The following is a 22,433-nucleotide window of genomic DNA, read 5'->3' as shown; positions in this document are numbered from 1 at the left end:
CTGATTGAGCCACATCCAGGTACCCCAATATCTTTTTTATAAAATGTTTCTTATTTTGTTTTGAGAGAGAGAGAGAGAGAGCAAGAGAGAGAGAGAGAGAGAGAGAGAGAGCATGAGCATGGGCAGGGGAAGGACAGAGGAAGGGTGACAGAGAGAATCCCAAGCAGGCTTGTGCTGTCAGCCCAGAGCCTGACACAGGGCTGGAACTCATGACCCGAGCTGAAATGAAAAGTGCAGTAGCCCAACCAACTGAGCCACCCAGGTGCCCCCATATAACATTTTTTAAATGAAAACATTTTGAAATGGAGGACATAGTCGTGATTTTCAGGGATGAGAAGTGGGTAGGGGAAGGGGTGCCAGGAGGGGTGCAGGTGTGACTATACAAGGGCAGCATGACTCATCCCTGTGATGTAGGGGCTGTTGACTTGAGTAGCTTAACTGTGGTGGTCGATACCTGAACCCACAAAATTGTATATTTCTTACACACACGCACATACAAGTACAACTAAAACTGGGGGAATCCAAATAAGATTGATAAATTATGGGGCGCCTGGGTGGCGCAGTCGGTTAAGCGTCCGACTTCAGCCAGGTCACGATCTCGCGGTCCGTGAGTTCGAGCCCCGCGTCGGGCTCTGGGGCTGATGGCTCAGAGCCTGGAGCCTGTTTCCGATTCTGTGTCTCCCTCTCTCTCTGCCCCTCCCCCGTTCATGCTCTGTCTCTCTCTGTCCCAAAAATAAATAAACGTTGAAAAAAATTTAAAAAAAAAAGACTGATAAATTATATCAATGCCAATATTCTGTCAGCTTACCATAGTTATGTTTTTTTTTTTTTTAGTTTTGTTTTTAATGTTTATTGTTGACAGAGACACAGAGCACGAGTGGGGGAGGAACAGAAAGAGAGAGAGACACAGAATCCAAAGCAGGCTCCAGGCTCTGAGCTGTGAGCACAGAGCCCGACGTGGGGCTGGAACCCACAAACCATGAGATCATGACCTGAGCTGAAGTCGGACGCCCAACCGACTGAGCCGCCCAGGCGGCCCATACCGTAGTTTTGAAAACATCAGCATTGGGGAAAATTGGGCAGAGTGTACAAGGAACCTCTCTGTATTATTTCTTACAATTGCATGGGCATCTCCAATATTCTCAATACAAATTTCAATCCAAAAAGTCTTCAAAGTTACTGACCCTCTTACTACACCCCCCCACCCCCCCAATTAAGAGGACCCAAGTCCAAATGATTTTAAGGAACAGACTATTTCCCGTGCCTATTTCAAGTGTGTCAGGATATATGAAGAGATGGAAAACCACCGATACCTTTCACTCCAACGTGAATACTAAAACCACATGTAGAAGCCCCATGTGTGAAGGAGGTTTCGAAGAATGAAGCATCTCCAGCTGAGGCAGAGCGGAGAGCTTCAATGAAGCCTCTTACCTGCATTCACCACCCTCCCCCCTGGCTTCCTCCCTGCCCCAGCTACACTCAGGGCCTCCGTGGAAACCCAGGGCCCTACAGCTGACTGTTGGAAAATCACTGCTTTGCAAACCCCTAATTATTGAAAGTCATAGCTGTGAAAATCCCAAACAAAACACTAGCAAACTGAATTCAACGGAAAACAATTATCTGCTATCACAAGGAAGTAACGTTTATCTCAGGAGGGTTAAAATGGCATAAAAGAGGGGAATATGTTAATATGATACAGCATATCAGTAGATTCAGTAAGAATTCTACCTGCTGAGGGGCGCCTGGGTGGCGCAGTCGGTTAAGCGTCCGACTTCAGCCAGGTCACGATCTCGCGGTCCGTGAGTTCGAGCCCCGTGTCGGGCTCTGGGCTGATGGCTCAGAGCCTGGAGCCTGTTTCCGATTCTGTGTCTCCCTCTCTCTCTGCCCCTCCCCCGTTCATGCTCTGTCTCTCTCTGTCCCAAAAATAAATAAACATTGAAAAAAAAAATTAAAAAAAAAAAAAAGAATTCTACCTGCTGAGTTTTAGAGAGGCAAGAAAAAGAAACTTAGTAAAATTAATACTTCCGTTAAAAAAAAAAAAGAAGCCTAATTTGCTAATATAAGGCAATTTCCTTAACCCCTTAACCCCGACTATCAGGGGTAGGGGAATCTCTGTGGCTCTTAACGATATGGTCTGCAGCGTAGGAAGCCTCAGTTTGTGGAGGGTATGTGGGTAGAGGCTCCAGGTGGGGAGACCAATCAGATGCCAGTTGGGGAGTCAGGATAACAGGCTGGATGGAACAGCAGTGCTCGCCAGGTAGAGACGGGGCACCGTCGATGAGGCACCCGACAGTGCCTGGAACGCTGATTTCCAGAGAAATCGAAAGTGCCTCCAAGGTTCAGAGGGTGACTCAATGAACAATGTCAGGCTCAGAAATGGAGCAGAGATGGTGGAGAAGCAGGTTTGCTGAGCAGTGAAGGAAATTTCTATTTCTGTCTGTACCTCTGTAACTGCACAGAAGGTAAAGTGAAGTGTGGGGAAATATTAGCTCCTCCGAGAACACCTGTTGCTTTCTTCCTGACTTGAGGTCTTTTAACACTCCAGTGAAATTTCTGAAAATATGTTTTGTGAGAAAGAGAGACAGAGACAGAGACAGAGCATGAGCGGGGGAGGGGCAGAGAGCGAGGGAGACACAGAATCCGAAGCAGGCTCCGGGCTCTGAGCTGTCTGCACAAAGCCCGACGCGGGGCTCGAACCCATGAACTGTGAGATCATGACCTGAGCTGAAGTCGGATGCTCAACCGACTGAGCCACCCAGGCGCCCTGGAAATTTTTTACCATTAACAAAATTTTGATTAATCACATTGTTCTCTAGTAAATGCTAGAGATCATAAATATGGTTTTTAACATCCAAACAGCAGCTGGAGAAACCCCAGAAAGAAGTGTGGTCTTGCAGTGCTCTGCTTCTCATGGCTGCACTGTCAGCAGACTGGAGGAAGTTGGGTCAATAATTAGTGTCATAATTATCATTACCATCCTCTGCCCATGAATTAACAGTAATGAGAGAATATCCTGCTTTGGATGAAAGGAACTTTCAAACTAAAAAGATAGGGAGGAAGACAGGAAGAAACACCCCTCTTCCTGCATCATGGAGAAAACTAAGAGCTAAATATTCCAGGAACATTTTAAGGGGTATGGGGAAGGGTTCCAAGCAGGACAGATGACAATGGAGAGGGGACATTGGGGACACTTACTCATCCCGAGATTTGCCCCTGGGAATCCAGGTCCCAAAGCCTTCCTCAACTGGTGCTTCCCTTGGCAAATAGTGTAACACCATGTGTGAGACTTAGAAAAACCAAGTTTCCATGGGGCACAAGAAATGACGGAGAATTTCCCTTTGCTTGCGTTTTGTCTGGGCCCGGGTAGCAGATTTAGAGTGGGATTGAGTGAGCAGAGAAACCGGAGTAGGAGGTGGGGGTAGGAGTGTCTCCAGGGAGCCATGACTCATTCTCTGATCTTGAAAAAGGAGAGGATAAAGAATGACAGAAGAGGTCCTCAAAGAACCTTAAAAAATTTATTGGCATTTGTGCAGACACTTCTTTCAAAGCACTTGAATTTCTATGTTCTCATTTAATCTTCACCCTGTGAAACTCCTGAAAGGTGTCCTAGTCTGCAGATCCACCTTGAGAGTTCTGGGGGGGCCATGTAAGACTTCGGAAGGGCAGGGGTGCTGCTCAATTTAGAGACTGCACCGCCCAAAACACATGGAAATGAACCCTGGAGCCAGACTGAACGTAATTCATGCAAAACCAACGAATAGCTGACTGGAGTTGCAATCGATTAGCTGCCTCGTGTTACATTCGATAGACGTTTAAATATGTATTTATATTGATTTTTTTTTTTAATATTTAGAGCACATGTGTTTCCCCTGGTTCCTAACACTACAGTAGGTCCTCTAAAAGCTTGTCGACCTTAGTCACCTCCGCCGAAGTGCCCTGTGGGTAAAAGGTCCTGGAGTCTAACATGTCAGGCAAGACAGGCTTCTGAAGTCCCAAAAGAATGTCCTGGCAGAACGTGACAAAGTGTGGGACGTATGGTTGCAACATCACACTTTGAAAACTTATTTTAGACAAACAAACAAAATGGGGCAGTTGGTGAAATGAGTGGAGGCTGGGAGGCGAGGTGCCAGGGCTCTGGGTACGGTAGTGGGTGAAAGTGCTCGAAGAGCTTCCAACCAACCCCTAAGGAACTTCTCCAGAATCCCTTGGAAGTGACACAGCTTCCTTCTCCCGAAGGTGAGAAAAAAGTCGTCTCCCTTTTGACTCACAGAGATGTGGAGCAGATCGATTACCACCGTGTTGATGGTTGGTTGAAGGTGGTTGGTTGGCGGTTGGTTGAAGGTGGTTGAAGGTGGTTGAAGGACAGAGGGGCCGGAGGCTCTCAGCCTCCTGCTGCATCATTAGGTTTGTAACATTTCTTCACTCTGCTTTCAGATCCTGGCTGCTGTGTGTAGTTGCCGTGCCGGATCCCGGAGCGTGCTTGGCTTTTCCCCAGGAGGCCTCCAGAAGCAGTCTTGCAGCATTATTTCTACCATTAATTATTTTTCTTTCAATCCACATGGCAGGTCTCACCCTATGAGAGAGAGAGAGAGACTCTCACATAGATGGGATCTGGACCCTGCCGGGGAGAAATATGCAACATGAACAAAGTGAAATGGAAATGGAAATCTACAGCTCCAGAACCCTGAGTATTTTTGTTTTGTTTTCTCTTTTTAAAAATAATCATTTTTGAGCTATATGTTCTACATCCATAGGCTCCAAAGGCAGGCAATGTTTGATGATTTTGATGCTGTCCTAAAAGGAATTTATTTTAACTTTTTTAATGTTTATTTTTGACAGACAGAGAGAGACAGAGAGACAGAGACAAGGGGGAGTAGGAGAGGGGCAAAGAGACAGGAAGACACAGAATCTGAGTCAGGCCCCAGGGTCTGAGCTGTCAGCACAAACTGTGAGATCATGATCTGAGTCGAAGTTGGACACTTAACCCACTGAGCCACCCAGGTGTCCCTAAGTGGCATTTATTTTGAAATTTTGTTTTGAAAGTGTTTATTTATTTATTTTGAGAGAGAGAGAGAATGCACACTTGTGCAGGAGGGACAGAGAGAGAGGGAGAGAGAGAATCTCAAGCAGGCTCTGTACTGTCAGCACAGAGCCCGTGAGATCATGACCTGAGCCAAAATCAAGAGTCAGACGCTTAACTGACTGAGCCTCCCAGACATCCCTAAAATTTCATTTTTTATTAGCATGTTGCTCCTATGTGAAAATACAATTGATTTTTTTTTCAATTGATTATTTATTTATTTTGAGAGAGAGAGACAGCATAAGTGGGGAAGGGGCAAAGAGAGAGGGGGACAGAGAATCCCAAGCAGGCTCCTTGCTGACAGCAGAGAGCCTGATGTGGGGCTCGAACTCATGAACAGTGAGGTCATGCCTGAGTCATAGTCAGATGCTCAACCAACTGAGCCACCCGGGTGCCCCAAAATACAATTGATTTTTAAACGGACTTTTTTTCTCATGGTTTCGAATAAATTCATTATTAATAGTTAATGTATAGATTCTTCTGAATTTTCTAAGCACACAATCATATTCTCCGTGAATAATAACAGCTTTATTTTTTCCTTTCCAATCCTTATAGTTCCTACTTCCTTCTCCTTTACCGAACTCCCTTTGACCCCAGGTTCATTTTTGATACAAATGGAGCTCCTAGGCAACTTTGTTTTCTCTGCAACTTGAGGGAAAAGCATCCAACATTTCACATTTGAATGTACTGTTTGGTGTAGGTTTTGTACATATTCTGTATCAGAGCCCTCCTATGTACCATCTGGATTCTTTGCCTCAGATGTCCTGTTGGAGCTGTTGCCTCTAGAAGCATCTTTCCATGGACTCTGATCACCATCGTGTGTGCCTGGACAGCACCTCCTTTGTGCCCATGCTATGTGATTCTTCCCCCATGCCTAGAGGCTTTCCTGCTAAGGCTGAAGTGGCAGACAATGGGGGTCCCCACTGGGTGCATCCCCAGGGCCACGCTTTGACAGTGGACATGGGAGCCAGTTGATCAGATCTCACCGCCCCCCCCCCTTCTCCGCTCCTAGACAGATTGTGCTGAGAAACAGATGGTCTCACAGGACCGTGCACATTAAGGCAATGGCCAGCTGGCATCCTCCTAATGGCTCTCCCACTTCCCTGTCTCATTCCCTCTTCTCCAAACTCTAGGTCTTTGAGATTGCCTCAGGCTCTGCTGTCTGGGAGACTCGGAGAGAGTTGAGAACAGGTGTGACCCCAGAAAACAGACAGAATGTCAGAGCTGGATCACAGCCCAGCTGAAGTCTTAAGGACCCCACTATTAGTGACAAGGGGGTGATCACACCTGGCATGCAATGGCATCACCATTGATGCTCTCTACCTGTGGTTAATTTGGATAAGGTGTAAGATGGGGAGGGGAAAGTGAGGCATTTGTTGATGCAGTGGCTAGAGGACTTGGACGCTTAGGGGCAATGATTAGCACAGACTGTGGATCGTGCTGGCTTTCGGTAATGGCATGGGGAGCCTTTAAAAAAGTTAACTCAGGGCAAGCAGCTGGCTGTCAACTCCAGGCATGCTCTAAAAGTGACAAGCGAGAGACTTAGCCTCTTCAAGTACAGGGAGCTCTTGGGAAAATCACTTCTGTCAAATTTTGTTTCGTGTATCTGGGAGCTGTGTTATGAAGCACACTCAAGATTGTTATATTTTTTTTTTTTTTGTTTTCTTTTTTTCATTAAAAAAATTCTTTTAATGTTTATTTTTGAAAGAGAGAGAGACAGAGTGTGAGCAGGGGAGGGGCAGAGGTAGAGGGAGACACAGAATCCGAAGCAGGATCCAGGCTCTGAACTGTCAGCGCAGAGCCCGACTCAGGGCTCGAACCCAGGAGCCGTGAGATCATGACTTGAGCCGAAGTCAGCCGCCTAACCGACTGTGCCACCCAAGTACCCCAGATTGTTATGTTTTCTTGATGAACTGACCTCTTACTGGAATGAAATGTCCTGCTTGACTTCTTGTAAGTACACTGTCTCTTGAAGTTTACTTTGCCTGTTATTCTTACGGTCATACCAGCTTGCTGATGCTTGGCGTCTTTGTAGGTCTTTCCTCAACCTTTTTCTTTCGACTTGTTTTCATCTTTATGTTTATAGTGTGTTTTTTGTAAAGGACGTATCGTTACGTCTTGCTTTTTTATTGAGTCTGCTAGTATCTGTTTTTAAAGTGGGCATTTCAGGGACGCCTGGGTGACTCAGTCCATTAAGCGTCCAACTCTTGGTTTCGACTCAGGTCATGATCTTACGGTTTGTGAGCTGGAGCCCTGCATCAGGCACTTTGCTGACAATGCGGAGCAAAGTGCATTGGGATTCTCTGTCTCCCTCTCTCAGCCTTTAACCCACTCGTTCTTTCTCTCTCACAAAATAAATAAATAAATAAATAAATTAGGTGAGCATTTTAAAGATTTGGTTTCAAGTAAGCATCTAGGTAAGGGTTTTTAAAAATTGGTTTTGTTTTATTCTTCCATTATGTAAAAAGTATAAATACATATTTTTACATTCATGTTTCCTCCCTTCTTACATAAAATATAACATACTCTATAAACAGTGTTCGATGCTTTGATTTTTCCTCCTCTGTTAACAATATATCATGAATACAGACTCAGCAGTTTATAGGTGGCTTCCTCATTTCTTTGTGGAGTTGCAGGGCTTTGTTTTGATGTCCCAATGTTTATTCAACCCATTCTTACTGATGACATTTGGGTCCTGTTTTTCACTATTACAAATACAGTTGCAAAACCCCAAAAGACTCCACCAAAAAACAAACAAACAAACAAACAAACAAACAAAACCCTGCTAGAATTGATGAATGAATTCAGTAAAGTTGCAGGATACAAAATCAGTGCACAAAAATCTGTTGCATTTCTATACACCAATAATAAAGGAGCAGAAAGAGAAATTAAAACATCAATCCCATTTACAATTGCACCGAAAATAAGATAGCTAGGAATCAACCTAACCAAAGAGGTGAAACACCTGTGCTCTGAAAACTATAAAACACTGATGAAAGAAATTAAAGATGACACAAAGAAATGAGAAGACATTCCATGCTTGTGGATTGGAAGGACAAATATTGTTAAAATGTCAATACTACCCAAAGCAATCTACAGGTTTAATGGAATCCCTATCAAAATACCATCCACATTTTTCACAAAGCTAGAACAAACAATTCTAAACCTTGTATGGAAGCACAAATGACCTGAATAGCCAAAAGCCAATCTTGAAAAAGCAAAGCAAAGCTGGAAACATCATAATTCTGGGCTCAAAGGTATACCAGAAAGCTGTAGTAATCAAAACACTATGGTGCTGGAATAAAAGTAGACACATAGATCAATAGGACAGAAAAGAAAACCCAGAAATAAATGCACAACTGTATAGTCAATTAATCTTTGACAAAGCAGAAAAGAATATATAATGGGAAAAGACAGGCTCTTCAACAGGTGGTGCTGGGAACACTGGACAGCTACATGTGAAAGAATGAAACTGGACCACTGTCTTACACCATATGCAAAAATAAACTCAAAATCTGTTAAAGACCTAAATGTGAGACCTGAAACCATAAAAATCCTAGAAGAGAACACAGCCAGTAACTTCTTTGACATTGGCCATAGTAAGTTCTTTCAAGATATGTCTCCTGAGGCAAGGGAAACAAAAGCAAAAATAAACTATTGGGACCTCATCAGAATAATCAGCTTCTGCACAGTGAAGGAAACAATCAACAAAACTAAAACATAACCCACGGAATAGGAGAAGATATTTGCACATGACATTTCCGATAAAGGGTTCATATCCAAGATCTATAAAGAACTTATACAACTCAACACATAAAAAATGAATAATCCAATTAAAAACTGATCAGAAGACATGAATAGACATTTTTACAAAGAAGATATATATATATATATATATATATATATATATATATGGCCAACAGACACATGAAAAGATGCTCAATATCACTCATCATGAGGGAAGTACAAGTCAAAACTACAATGAGATGTCACCTCACACTGTCAGTATGACTAAAATCAACAACACAAGAAACACCAGGTGTTGGTGAGGATGTGAAGAAAGAGGAAACTTCTTGACTGTTGGTGGTAATGCAAACTGGCGTGGCCACTCTGGAGAACAGTATGGAAGTTTCTAAAAAAGATAAAAACAGAACTACCCTATAACCTAGCAATTGCACTGCAAGGTATTTACCCAAAGAATACAGAAATGCTAAGTCAAAGGGATACATGCACCCCGTTATTTTATTTATAGCAGCATTGTGTACAATAGCCAAATTATGGAAACAGCCCAGGTCTTCGTTGATTGATGAATGGATAAGGAAGATGTGGTGTACATATATGTGTATATCTATATATGTGTATATATAAATACACAATGGAATACTACTCAGCCATAAAAAGAAGGAAATCTTGTCATTTGCAATGCAAGGATGGGACTAGAGACTATTATGCTAAGCAAAATAAGTCAGTCAAAGACAAATCCATATAATTTCACTCATATGTGGAATTTATGAAACAAACGAGCAAAGGGGAAAAAAGAGAGAGCAAGAGAGAGGCAAACCAAGAAACAGATTCTTAAGTACAGAGAACAAACTGATAGTTACCAGACAGGTGCTAGGTGGGGGGATGCGTTAAATCGGTGATGGGTTTCAAGGAGTACGGTTGTGAAGAATGGAAGTGTTGAATCACTGTATTGTATACCTAAAACTAATATTACCCTGTATGTTAGCGAACTGGAATTTGAATAAAAACTGAAGAAAAACCCCCACCAAATACATTCTTTTTTCTAGTGAGGGCTTATACCTTTTTAAAATACAGTTGTAGCGAATAGCCTTATGCATAGTTTTGAGTATGTATCATTCGGTAAATTCGTGGAAGCGGACTTGATGGTCAGAGAACAGGTGCATATGTGATTTTGTTCGGTATTGCTACATATCCCTTCAGAAGGATTACATCCTTTTGTGTCTTGTAGGTGGGGCTTCTCAAATGGAAGGCTTTGTCTCAGGGGGATCAGGAAGACTGCTGTCTATTATCTTGGGCCTCTCAAAGCCAGAACACAGAGTTCTTTTCCCTGGAACATTCAATTGCTTTAAGGAGAAGTTGTCTGATTGTTTGCCTGGAGGGAATTTGTATTGCTTCCAGGTGTCTGTGTTTCTACATGTGTGTGTGAGGTATGGTGTCAGGGGACAGTGGTGGTGAGGTCACTAGCTCCATATATACATCTTCTGAAATTCTCCGTGGCAGCCTCACATGTCACTTCTACCAAGTGTTTCTGAATCTGTAGGCCTTCAAGGCAGGCTGAGAGCCTTTCTGAGTGTAATGCCGGCCACGCCACTCTTGGTTGGGACTTCTGCTCACTCAGTAGTTGTTCTTGTGGGTCCCTCCAGGGGCTAACCATCTTGCAGAATGCTGCTGAAATCTTCTATTTGTGTCCTGCCGCTTATTCTCTTTTCTAGTGAGGGCTTATAGCTTTTTAAAAATGAATTAAGGACTGTTTTACGGGTTGGGGGCGGGAGAGATCATTTTGTGGTGTGATTCCACCACTTTGATCCGGAAGCGTGCCGGTACTGAAGCAATGACAGGAGAGCGAGGGAAATGGTCAGGAAATGGTCAGGCCTTTCTAATAATGGCTTCTCTGGACTGTATATTAAAGTTCCACTTCATGGTTTTTGAGAAACGTAAATGAAGGAGTTAAGCTTATTTTGAAATCGCTTTTGGTTGCCAGATGGCGTATCTTTGGCTGGGCCACCCTGGTTCTTGATACATAAAGGATTAATGAATAACTGACTTAATTCTGAAAATAGAGCAGATCTTATGCTTAAAATTCGCAACATGCTAAAATATTTGATTCAGCCATTCTGCTTCCTGACATGCATATGAGGCTTTAATTTTATTATAAAGCAATAAAACAAAAAAAAACCCTGCAAGGCATCTGCAGAATTCTCTTATGCTCTGGCAATTCACTGGGGCCTCTGCATATGCCATAGGTTTTCCCAGACACCTGGCTTCCTCTAGGACTAAGGGGTGAAATGAATATTTGCCATTATAGACGGTATATACCTCGCTTGCCCAATCAATGGTCTAACTGCCATCTATCTGGGGTCAGCCTTGTATCAGGTACTGTGCTCGGGGCTGGGGATAAGACAATCGCTGTTGTCAGGGGATCTACAGTCTGGTGGAGGAGGAAGGGGAGGTGGGCCAGCAAAGAGACAGTTATAAGATGATGTGATGCGTGCCGTTATAGCAGAATGTAGAGATGAGTCCAGGATTTAATTATCATCGCTAACAATGTTCATTTTTATATATGTTCCCTTTGACAGTGCATATATTAAAGCTGAAGCAATACGGAGCAGATTGGCTAGGTTTCTGAGCAGAGATGGCTTGGAAACTCATGAGGCACTTATATTTTTGTTAGGCAACCTGTTATAGTAGAAATATGTCTGAACTTGGTCTCCGAAGGCCTGGGTTTGATTCCTTTTCCTACCTTTAATTTCTACTAAACAAGTCCCTTAACCCTCTTAGGGCCTCCATTTCCTCGTGTTTAAATGCAAGGGGGAGAGAAGAAATGATTGCTGAGGCCCTTCTGTGTCAAACATCTCATGGGGTGAATTCCAGCTACTCTCTGATGTGAAACTAAGAGCCTGGTTTCAATGATTCTATTACAGAGTTGGACCAGATGTGTCTAAATAACCAAAAGGGTCTTTGTCAGGTGTTCATGGTAGCTTCATGAGGTACCGTGTTGGCGAACAACCTCACCGAGTTTAATGCCAATGGGGTGATGTTCTTTATTTCTGAAACAAAATGCTGTCTGGAATAAACACGCGGAACAGAGAAAGTGCACAGTCCCAAAAATTCATGGACCAGTTAAGGTTACCAAGTCTAGCAAAGGCTGGAGAACCCATTCCAGGGCTGTTAAACAGCCTGACCACTGGAAATTTGTTGATAGAGGCCCAAACAAGTCTTTAGGGAATCTGGTGCTCAATAAGATTTAGTCACTTGAAAGATAAAATGTACATTTTGGTTTAAGAACGTTTTTTAAAAAAGTGTTTACTTATTTTGAGAGAGAGAGAGTGTGTGTGAGCAGGGGAGAGGGGCAAAGGGAGAGAGAGAGAGAGAGAGAGAGAGAGAGTCCCAAGCAGGATCCACACTCAGCACAGCTCAATGTGGGCAAGAGTTGGACGCTCAACTGACTGAGCCACCCAGGTGCTCCTGGTTTAAGAGCATTTTTGTAGATTGTTCAAGTTCATGCTCAGGTCTACTGGAAGGTCAGAGATAATCCCAGATCTATCTCATTTCAAGGTATATGCTCCAGTCGGGGCAAGAATTGAACAATGCCCTCAGTGGGGCTTTATTTATTTGTTTCGTATTTTTTAAACTTTAGTAAAATGCACCTCACATAAAATTTGTCATCTTAACCATTTTCAAATGTACAGTTCAACAGTATTAAGCACATCCATATTGTTGTGCAACCAATCTCCAAAACTCCTTTCATCTCGTAAAACTAAAACTTTGTGTCCATTAAAATAAGTCCCCATTCCTTTCTTTCCCACCCTCAGCCCCTGGAAACCATCAATCTACTTTCTGTCTCTATAAATTTAACTACTAGTTCCCTCCTAGAAGTGGAATTATACACGGTTTGTCTTTGCCACTGGTTTATTTCACTCAGCACAGTGTCCTCAAGATGGATCCATATTGTTGCAAGTGTCAGAATTTCCTTCCTTTTAAATGATGAGTAATTGTTATGAACTGAATGTTTGTGGATGGTATAAGGGTAGGACCGTGATCTGAAAGGATTAGTGTCCTTATGAGAAGAGACACCAGAGAGCTCAGTCTCTGTGTCTCTGTGCAAACATCAAGGAAAAGCCCATGTGAGGACGTAACAAGAAGGTGGCCTTCTGCAAGCCAGGAAGAGAGCTCTCACCAGCCCCAAACTAGCCAGAAACCTGATCTTGGAGTTTTAGCCTCCAGAACTAGGAGAAAATAAATTTGTGCTGTAGATGCTACCCATTCTATGGCATTTTGAGTAATTGTTATGAACTGAATGTTTGTGGATGGCAGACCGATAGAATAATATTCCATTGTTTGCAGGCCCTGTTTTGTTTATCCACTCATCCGTTGATGGACCCTTGGGTCTTTTCCATATCTTGGCCATGAATATGGCGTGCAGATATCTTTTTGGGACCCTGCTTTCAATTCTTTTGGCTATGCACTCAGAAGTGGCATCGTTGGATTAGATGGCTATTCTAGGTTACTGTTTTGAGAAACTGTGGTATTGTTTTCCACAGTGGCTACACCGTTTTACATCCCTACCATAAGCGTTCCAATCTCCCTGTCCTCAACAACACTTGCTACTTTGTTGTTTGATAGCAGCCATCCTAATGGGTATGAGATAGAGGGCTTTATTTATTTATTTATTTATTTATTTATTGTGCAAGCGGGAGAGGGGCAGAGAGTGAGAGGGAGAAAGAGAGAATCCCAAGCAGGCTCTGCACCACCAGCACAGAGCCCGACGCATGACCTGAACCCACGAACCGTGAGATCATGACCCGAGCTGAAGTCAGACGCTTAACCGACTAAGCTACTCAGGCGCCCCAGAACAGCTTTCTTTTTTTAATTTTTATTTTTTTCATTTAAATTCAAGTTAGTTAACATACCGTGTAGTCTTGGATTCAGGAGTACAACCCAGTGATTCATCTATTACATACAGAAGGAATTTCTTTTTTTTTTTTTTTTTTTTTTAATTTTTTTTTTTTTCCACGTTTTTATTTATTTTTGGGACAGAGACAGAGCATGAACGGGGGAGGGGCAGAGAGAGAGGGAGACACAGAATCGGAAACAGGCTCCAGGCTCTGAGCCATCAGCCCAGAGCCCGACGCGGGGCTCGAACTCACGGACCGCGAGATCGTGACCTGGCTGAAGTCGGATGCTTAACCGACTGCGCCACCCAGGCGCCCCAGGAATTTCTTTTTAAGAAATAGAAGCTATGGTAGTTCTTAATCTTTTCCAGAGCAGGGAATCTGAGAATCTGGTGAAAGCTTGTGACTTCTCACAAGAAGAAAGCATAAAGAAAATGCTCATAAACATACGATTTAATTAAGTTCCTCTAAGGAGTCATGAACTCCAGATTACAAATCCGTGATCTATGCTACGAGTGTCACTAGAAGGTACTTAATGGCTGGTAATACTTGCCCTGGTAATCGCTTTTCTCATTCTCTCTCTTTTTTTCTGTTTCTTCTCTATACAGGTCTCCCTGGCTATCTGAAAGTAGAACATTCCTATAAAAACTTTCGTAAGTTGAAATAGCATAAAGCAAAGAAGCAATTACTATTAATTTATATGGATAAGGTTTTGAGTGTTCCCAGACCCAAAAAGTAACCTCTGAGGTTTTTCTGATACCTTAGGACACGTCTTGAGAACGGATGCACAAAATAAATCGAGATAAAGCACAGGTGCTCGCAGACACAGTTCAGACCTCTGGAGGCTGATGCTGGCATATGAGTGCAGTTCTGGGGGCAGGGGCTTGGCGATGGGTGCTGCCTCTACAGCGATTCGCTGCAAAACAAACATTCAACACTGTTTTTGCTTTTCACCTTTTTTTTTTGGTAAAAACAAAAATTTTCTTAAGTTTCTTTTAGTTAGCAACAGCAGGTACCAGTGTAGGTTTTTTCTTAAAAGCAAAGTGGCATGTTTAAAAAATAAAAAGTAAAGGGGGCGCCTGGGTGGCTCAGTTGGTTAAGCATCCAACTTTGGCTCAGATCATGATCTCTTGGTTCCCAAGATCTAGCCCTGCGTTGGGCTCTGTGCTGATAGCTTGGAGGCTGCTTCAGATTCTCTGTCTCCCTCTTTTTCTCTGCCCCTCCCCTGCTCGTGCTCTCTCTCAAAAACAAATAAACAAACACTTAAAGAAAAGTTTAAAAAAATGTAAAGTGGCATAATGCAAACTTTCAAAGAGCAGGGGCTACCTCTGTTGGGCATTTACCATTTGCCTAATGCTGTGCTAAATGTTTAACATATACTTTTCCACCTCACAATAACCTTATAGGGTAGATTCAATTATTTTTTTTAAAGTTTGTTTATGTTTACTTATTTTGAGAGAGAGAGAATCAGAGTATGAGTGGGGGACGGGCAGAGAGAGAGGGAGACACAGAATCTGAAGCAGGCTCCAGGCTCTGAGCTGTCAGCACAGAGCCCGACAAGGGGCTCGAACTCGAGAGCTGTGAGATCATGACCTGAGCCGAAGTCGGATGCTCAACCGACTGAGCCACCCAGGCTCCCCAAGTAGATATAATTATTATTCCGATTTTACAGATGAAGGAACTGAGGCTGCTCAATTTTCTCACAGGTAGTCCACAGAGGAGCTGGGATTCTTTGAGCTTAAAGATTTTGGTGTAACTGGGGAAATCTACAGATGTTGGATGAAGGCAGCACCCATGTCATATGCCTGGGGCTTAGTGCACAGCCTCTCATCTCTTCTGGGAGGAGGCAGATGTAATACTTGACCTTGCCCAAGCTCATCAACAGATGCCCAATCACTGGTCTTGGGATACTTTCAGGAGTCCCTGTAGTTCCTAAAGTTTCTTGATGCTTTATAACCTCTCCTCCCAGGATTCCAAGGGGGTAGCAAAGTGTTTCAATGATGAGGTCAACAGAGGAAGACCACCCAGAACCAAGTCAGGATGCCTTGTATCACTGAGATAAATCAGACACAGAAGTGGAGAAAAAAAGGAAATAACAAACAATGGACTTCCAGGTTTTACTTCTGCTGCCATGACTACCGTTCAAGGGCTCACAGCTCCTAAGGAACAGCTCGTAGTCTATGCTGAACCTGCTAAAACTTAAAGCAAGTGCCTGAAGCCTTCCCAGGGCTACTCATTTTCTTTTGTATTTATCTTTACAAATGGTAGCCGTTGCTGAACCATGTTACGTTGACTAAAAAGGGGCATTCCCTGGCCTTGAACTCAGAGCATCAGGGGTTGGGTGGGGGCTGGGAGCGTCAAGCAAGCTTTTGGCTTCCCAGGAGAGGTTCGTAGATTTCCGGGAAGGCAGCCCCTATGGATTGCTGTGGTTGCTGCCCCTTGTGGGTCTGGAGCTGTATTTGGCCACAGAATGTTAGGTACCAGCTTCTTCTGCCCAAGAACACTGTCGTCTAGAGATTAGGCTGCTATGGAAGTGCAAGGAATTATCCTGGATGTTAAGAAAGAAACTCCATCATTTCAAATAATAAGAGCAGTTAACATTCATTGAATGCCCATCACGTATCAGGCACTGTGCTAAGCACTTCATGTGGATTGTTAGCATCTCAAATCCTTCCAACATGTTATCTTTCTGCTTTCTGGGGACTCTTGTAAGAGCAAATCCACATGTTGAACTACAGCACTGTTTTCTGGATCAGGGGACTCTTTGCTTCTGTCCTAATGATGATATTCTGTTTAAAAACTCTTGAAGAGGGGCGCCTGGGTGGCGCAATCGGTTAAGCGTCCGACTTCAGCCAGGTCACGATCTCGCGGTCCGTGAGTTCGAGCCCCGCGTCAGGCTCTGGGCTGAGGGCTCAGAGCCTGGAGCCTGTTTCCGATTCTGTGTCTCCCTCTCTCTCTGCCCCTCCCCCGTTCATGCTCTGTCTCTCTCTCTGTCCCAAAAATAAATAAAAACGTGGAAAAAAAAATTAAAAAAAAAAAAAAAAAAAAAAACTCTTGAAGAGCCATAGTGAATGTTGATCCCCAGCCCCCGCCCCTCTACACTGGACACTCTCTCACAGTGGGCTCCCCCAAGTCTACAGGATGCTGGGATGCAGAGAGGATGAAATTTCACAGTTACTGCCTGTGTAATGCGAGGTCAGATTGTGTCTCAAACTTGGTGTGGAGAGGGTGACTGAGAGAGAAACTGCCTAAAGAATGTAAACTTCTCACTAATAAATATGGATGATCTGCCCACAAAGGATGCATTTCACGGGGAAAACTGTTGTCATTTCAATAGGTTTTTATCACATTATCTTGGCCACTTCGTAGCAGTGTATTGGGGCAGTTATTGACAGGAAGGCATCTATGTTTGATCTCAGGATTGATCCGCCATGGAAAAGGCTGAAATTAATGGTGACTGTAGGCTGCTTGAGAAACCCCACCAAAGGAACTTACTTTGCCACAAGAAGAGACCCAGAATATCTTTTAAAAATCACACCGATTATGCAGGAATACACCTGGGGAATAACTTGACTTTTCAAAAGGGCTCAAAGTAGTTCTCAAAAGTCCCCTTCAGTAACCAAGGCTTTGTACCCGTTATTTGTAAGCAATATGGGTGGCTAGACAGGAAATTTTGTGGTAATGATTCTACAAAGTTGTGAAATTTGCATACAGAGATTTGATGAGCCTTCACCAGTATAGGTTATTACCCAGCAGCCCAGGAAGATGGCCAAGAAGTTGCTAAAAGTTTCCTACCTCTCAGTACGTCACTGGAATTCTTCTTGTGGAAATATTAACCAACCAGCCTCTGAAGACTTGCTTCAGCCATTTCCATGCAGATGTGGCTGAGACTTTCTAAGATAAATGTGGGCATATTTTGGCTGTTTATCTGTATCTACTCAGTTTTTTTATCATGTGATTCTGTCTTTGCCAGAAATCATGAAATTGGACAAAGTGGATTCACTGTGGAAGTTTCTGATAACGTGCCTCAGTTTCCTCACTGTAACTGGGAAATGTCTGCAGAGATGAAGACTGACACAAGAGCACAGTTTTATTTGGCCACTTCTATTTTATTTTATTAAAAGAATTTTTTTGAGTAGGTTCCATGCCCCATGTGGGGCTTGAACTCATGACCCTGAGATCAAAGTTCGCATGCTCTGACTGAGCCAGCCAGGTGCCCCTATTTGGTCACTTCTTATCTCCCCTTGCACAGAGCTGAATACCATCCACTCATGATTCTAGGCAGACAGCACAGGGTAAGGACAACCAATTATTTACTTACAATTGTGTCATTAGCACTTCCAAAACACTGGTGACCATCCTCAAGTCTTTCATAGCTCAGCCTAGACTTGTGGCTTTTTAAGAATCAGTTTGCTTTCCTTCTTTTTCTACCCCATTGTTTGTTGATAGATAAGCTTGAAAACACCCCCTTCCTCGGAGCTTGATTGGCAAGTGTCAAATCCGCAAGCTTTGGCAGCTATGTGCTATGTGGCTGTGTGGCAGCTACGTTAAGGAGGAGTGAAGGAGGACACGGGTTGGTCTGTGGCCAGAGGGAAAAGAGAAACCCATATAACCAGGATGAACAGACGAGTAGAAGGTGTGCGTAGTAGTTCCCTGGGGCTGCCCTAACAAATCACCGCAAACCTGGTAGCTTAAAACAACAGAAATTTACTTTCTCACAGTTGTGGAGGTTAGAAGCCTGAAATCAAGACGTTAGGGCCATGCTTCCTCTGAAGGCTCTAGGGGCGGGTCCTTCCTTGCGTTGTTTTCTGGCTTCGGGTGGCTCTTGGCACTCTACTTCTACCTCTGTCGTCACATGGCATTCTCCCCTGTGTGTTTTCACACCACTTCTCTCTATGTGCCTTCTGCATATCTTCTTATACAGGCACCAGTGACTGCATTGAAACTCCACCCTAACCCAGTATGACCTCATCTTAATTTAACCAATCACATCTGCAAAGACCCTATTTACGGATAAAGTCGCTGAGCTTCCACGCAGACCCAAAGTTTGGGGGACATTATTCAACACAGTGTAGAGGGGGTGGTCTGATGGCATCTGGAATGTGGATCTGAATGTGTTCTTTAGACCACATCACACTCTGGGATGCTTGGGGTGCTCAGTCAGTTAAGTGTCCGATCTCAGCTCAGGTCATGATCTCACGGTTTCGTGAGTTCGAGCCCCGTGTTGGGCTGTGTGCTGACAGCTCAGAGCCTGGAGCCTGCTTTGGATTCTGTGTCTCCTTCTCTCTCTGCCCCTCCTCCATCCACACTCTGTTTCTCTCTGTCTCTCAAAAATGAATAAGTGTTAAAAAAAGAAAAAAAAAGACCACATCACACTCCAAGCTTTGAGTGCTGTGAGACAGGCCCATATCCTTATCATTAGTTCTCATTTGTGTGTAAGCCAGGTTCAAGTTGTGTGACTACTAATGCAACCAAAAGAATTTTTAATATATACAAAATAAAAAGCACCCTATTATTACGATTCTATTAGCTGCCACCGTAGGTCGTAGGTCAAGGAATACGATCTTTTTCTATATGCCCCAGTATGGGTGGGTGCCATATTTATCAACCATGAAGGTACTCTTCCCAGGGTAGCTTGAGGAAAGCAAACTGTTTTTATACATTGTAGAAAATGAGGCCCGGAGAGACTTGACCAAGCATACTTAGTATATCAGGAGGGAGCCTGCACGGCCAACCTCAACTCAACTTCATAGGAAGGTCATAGGCAGGACAAGCCCAGGAGGTTGCTGGGCTCCAGTTCTCTGCTTCTCTGTGAGTCTTTGGGCTCTATGCCTCTCCATATGTCTGACCCACCCCGAGGCTAGAGACCAGGTAGCTGGCACAGGTCCAGACATCATATTCAGTCACAAGGTCCTGAAGCGGGAAGAGGTTATATCTGGTTTAGGTCTCTTCTTAAGGGCAAGGAAAACATTCCCAGGAGTCTGCCAGTAGACTTCCCTTTGTGTCCTGTTGGCCAGAAAGATGACAGGTGCCCATATCTAAATCGATCACCAGCAAAGATTTGGGAACCCATGATTGACTGAGACTTATCTGGACTCGCCCCTCAGCCTGGGCTTACATGGAGCCCTCTAGAAGCACAAGGCTGAGTGAAGGAGGGCAGATGCCTGTTCTGAATTAAGAGGAAAGGAGGGTGGGCGAGAAATGCGTGCTGAGTGGGCAACCAGAAGCGTCAGCTACACTTGGCAAGCTTATGTTTCCAAAATCCCAGATGACTCCAGGGCTCTTTCCACCAGACTTTTTACATCACTCCTAAACAGCCATCCATGTGTGGTCGGCAGAGTCTAGCACAAAGTGCCAGAATGTAGCATCCCACCAATGTTCTGATCTGCCTGCTGTGCCTCTGACGTCAGTAGCACAAAGGGCAAAAATCAGTTCAGCTTTCCTGATGGCTCCACAGCCCTGGAAGTGGCTCTTTAGAAGGTGGTTTTAAGGGACCCATAAAAGAACAGACATACTTCACTGCTGTGAGCCCACAGACTGGGCTCCAAGGTGATGCCAGCTAGCTTTCTTGGCTAGGGCCCCTCTGATGCCCTCCGTGTGGGTCCCACAGCAAAGAATCCCGTTCACTAAATTTTCAGCTGGGAAAAGGGTGTGGGAGGGTGGTTCTGAGTAGGGCGGTTGGTTTAACCCCGTAAAATCATGTGTTAAACAATTGCTACATGCAAAGATGCACCAAATCTGTCTGTTCTTTGTGGCCTCCATCCAAGGGCTGCAACCTCTCAGTGAGCCACCAACATAGCACCCTAAGCCTTGTTCGGTGAACTTGTGGAAAGCCATGGAGTCCTGGCAGCAGGAAGCGGTTCTCCTTTAAACCCAGTGCTTACAGGGGAATCTCTGCTCAGGTTTTCTGTGATCTGTAGGGCTGGGGCAGGGGTCTCTGAGCTGGGGCAGGGGCAGTCACTTGGTGGAGGGTGGTCAGGGGTCAGAAATTTGGCCCATGCCTCATCCCATCCTGGAACCTTCCTGTCACTCAGCAAAGGGGAAGGAAACTTTTCTGTTTGTTCTCTCATGGACTCATCATAGCAGCCAACAGTGTGGGTGTTAGCACCCCCAATTACCATTTGGAGCCAAGGGTTCAGACAGGGTGAGATGTATACTCAGGTCACACAGCCAGTGAATGAATTCAGAGCCCATCAAGATCCTGAGGGAATGGGGTGTGGAGACAGTCACATGATAGAAGACAAAGCTCAGGGAGACCTGGGAGGCTATTTGGGAGGGCAGGCTGGGTCCCAGATGTAGGGCATAGCCTGGGGGCACAAGAGTTAGCATCTGGCAGCACCTGGGGAGGAGGGAATCGCAAGGACCAGGAGGTGAACGGCCCGTTGCTAAAAAAATACATGGCACACCACGGGTTCGGTTCTTCCCAAGGGAGCCCAGCTGGCTGGCAAGGGGGAACAATTCTTGCAAAAATAGGAAAGCACAGGGACTGCCGGGAGGTGGGCAAAGTGTTACTTGTGGTTACCTTCAGATGTGGGCGTCCCCCAGGTGGGGATTCCACATGCAGAAGTGAGCCTGTGCAGCGGGGTTTGGAGCACAGGCCCCATCCCTTCCCCCCAGCGGGAAGGACAGGGAGAGCAAGCGGGCAGGGACTTTGGGCCAGAGGGCTGGCTTCCCTGTTGTCTGAGACAAACAAAGGAACTCTGGGACCAAATGGAAACTCAGTTCCTTTTCTGTCAGTGGCCGAGGGACACCTTTAATTGTAAAATTCAAGACCAGCCCTTGATGGAAATTGCAACAAGGCCAGGCCATATGGGAACGTTTCGATGGAAATGAGCATCTGTTCTCTATAAGAAATGCAAATGATGCTTAATTGCGCCTTCAGAGGGATCTGTCTCTGTCCCCAGCAGGGGGCCCATAGGTGGGGTAATCTGACCACGGTTCAAAGTCCCCAGCCCTCTCCCCACAAGACAGAGGTAGCCAAGAAAGCACATCAGAAGTTTCCTACTTGGAGTGACCCCAGACCAGCCAGTGGCCTCCGGTGACGTTCCCTCCAGGAACATCTGTACAGAAGGGGACTCACGCATACTAAATTCCTATGGTGTTCCAGGTTTCACTTGATGTGGGCATCCTCCCCCCCACCCCCTGTGCTGTGGGATCCCCTGCTTTACAGATAGGGAAACAAAACTCAGAAAAAAAATCATGCCGTTTGTCTGGTGTGTCAGATAGCGTATGGTGGGACAGATTCACAGCCAGGACCGACAGTGTGAAGAGCCCCACAGACTTCTTCTAACATTGACTGAATGCCTAGGTCATGTCTTTAGCAAACCTTCTCTTACTCTGTCTGGCTATCTCTCCACTCCCCTCTGAAGGGCTGAATAAAGGGGGTCTGCACAGGAAAGGGTTATTCCTTCATAATTCACATGTCACTTCCAGAAACACTACAGACGTCTTACAACAAAAAGCACTTATAATAGGACTGGTAAAATGAAAAGAGAAAACTGGAGCCCGCAGCCTCTCCCTGCAGGGTGCTGAGGAGTGAAGTTTCTACACCATCATCTCAATCATCATCAGCAGCAGATTTGATGGTGCTGTGATCAGGGATGCTTGCTGTAGCTCACAGCTTCTGTAAGGCCCCTGAGCACAGGTCCTGGGCTCCAGGACTTTGCTTCCGGTGTAGGAGGGAAGTCATTTTCTCCTCTGTGCTCCCCTTCTCATCT

At 44.6% G+C, this 22,433-nt stretch overlaps 1 long non-coding RNA gene across 1 annotated transcript in view; it reads left to right on the top strand.

Moving 5' to 3' along the window:
* Nucleotides 1-18,905, top strand: part of LOC123582499 — a 32,890-nt gene extending 13,985 nt beyond the window's left edge. The window contains exons 3-5 of the long non-coding RNA XR_006704403.1: nucleotides 4,566-4,688; nucleotides 14,325-14,369; nucleotides 17,690-18,905. This is a non-coding gene — a long non-coding RNA (uncharacterized LOC123582499). The remainder of the gene's footprint in view (nucleotides 1-4,565; nucleotides 4,689-14,324; nucleotides 14,370-17,689) is intronic.
* The last annotated feature ends 3,528 nt before the right edge of the window (nucleotides 18,906-22,433 follow it).

This window comes from Leopardus geoffroyi, chromosome B3, assembly GCF_018350155.1.
Source record: "Leopardus geoffroyi isolate Oge1 chromosome B3, O.geoffroyi_Oge1_pat1.0, whole genome shotgun sequence".
In the NCBI taxonomy this organism is placed as follows: Eukaryota; Metazoa; Chordata; class Mammalia; order Carnivora; family Felidae; genus Leopardus; species Leopardus geoffroyi.
This window is presented reverse-complemented; position numbering and strand designations above follow the sequence as displayed.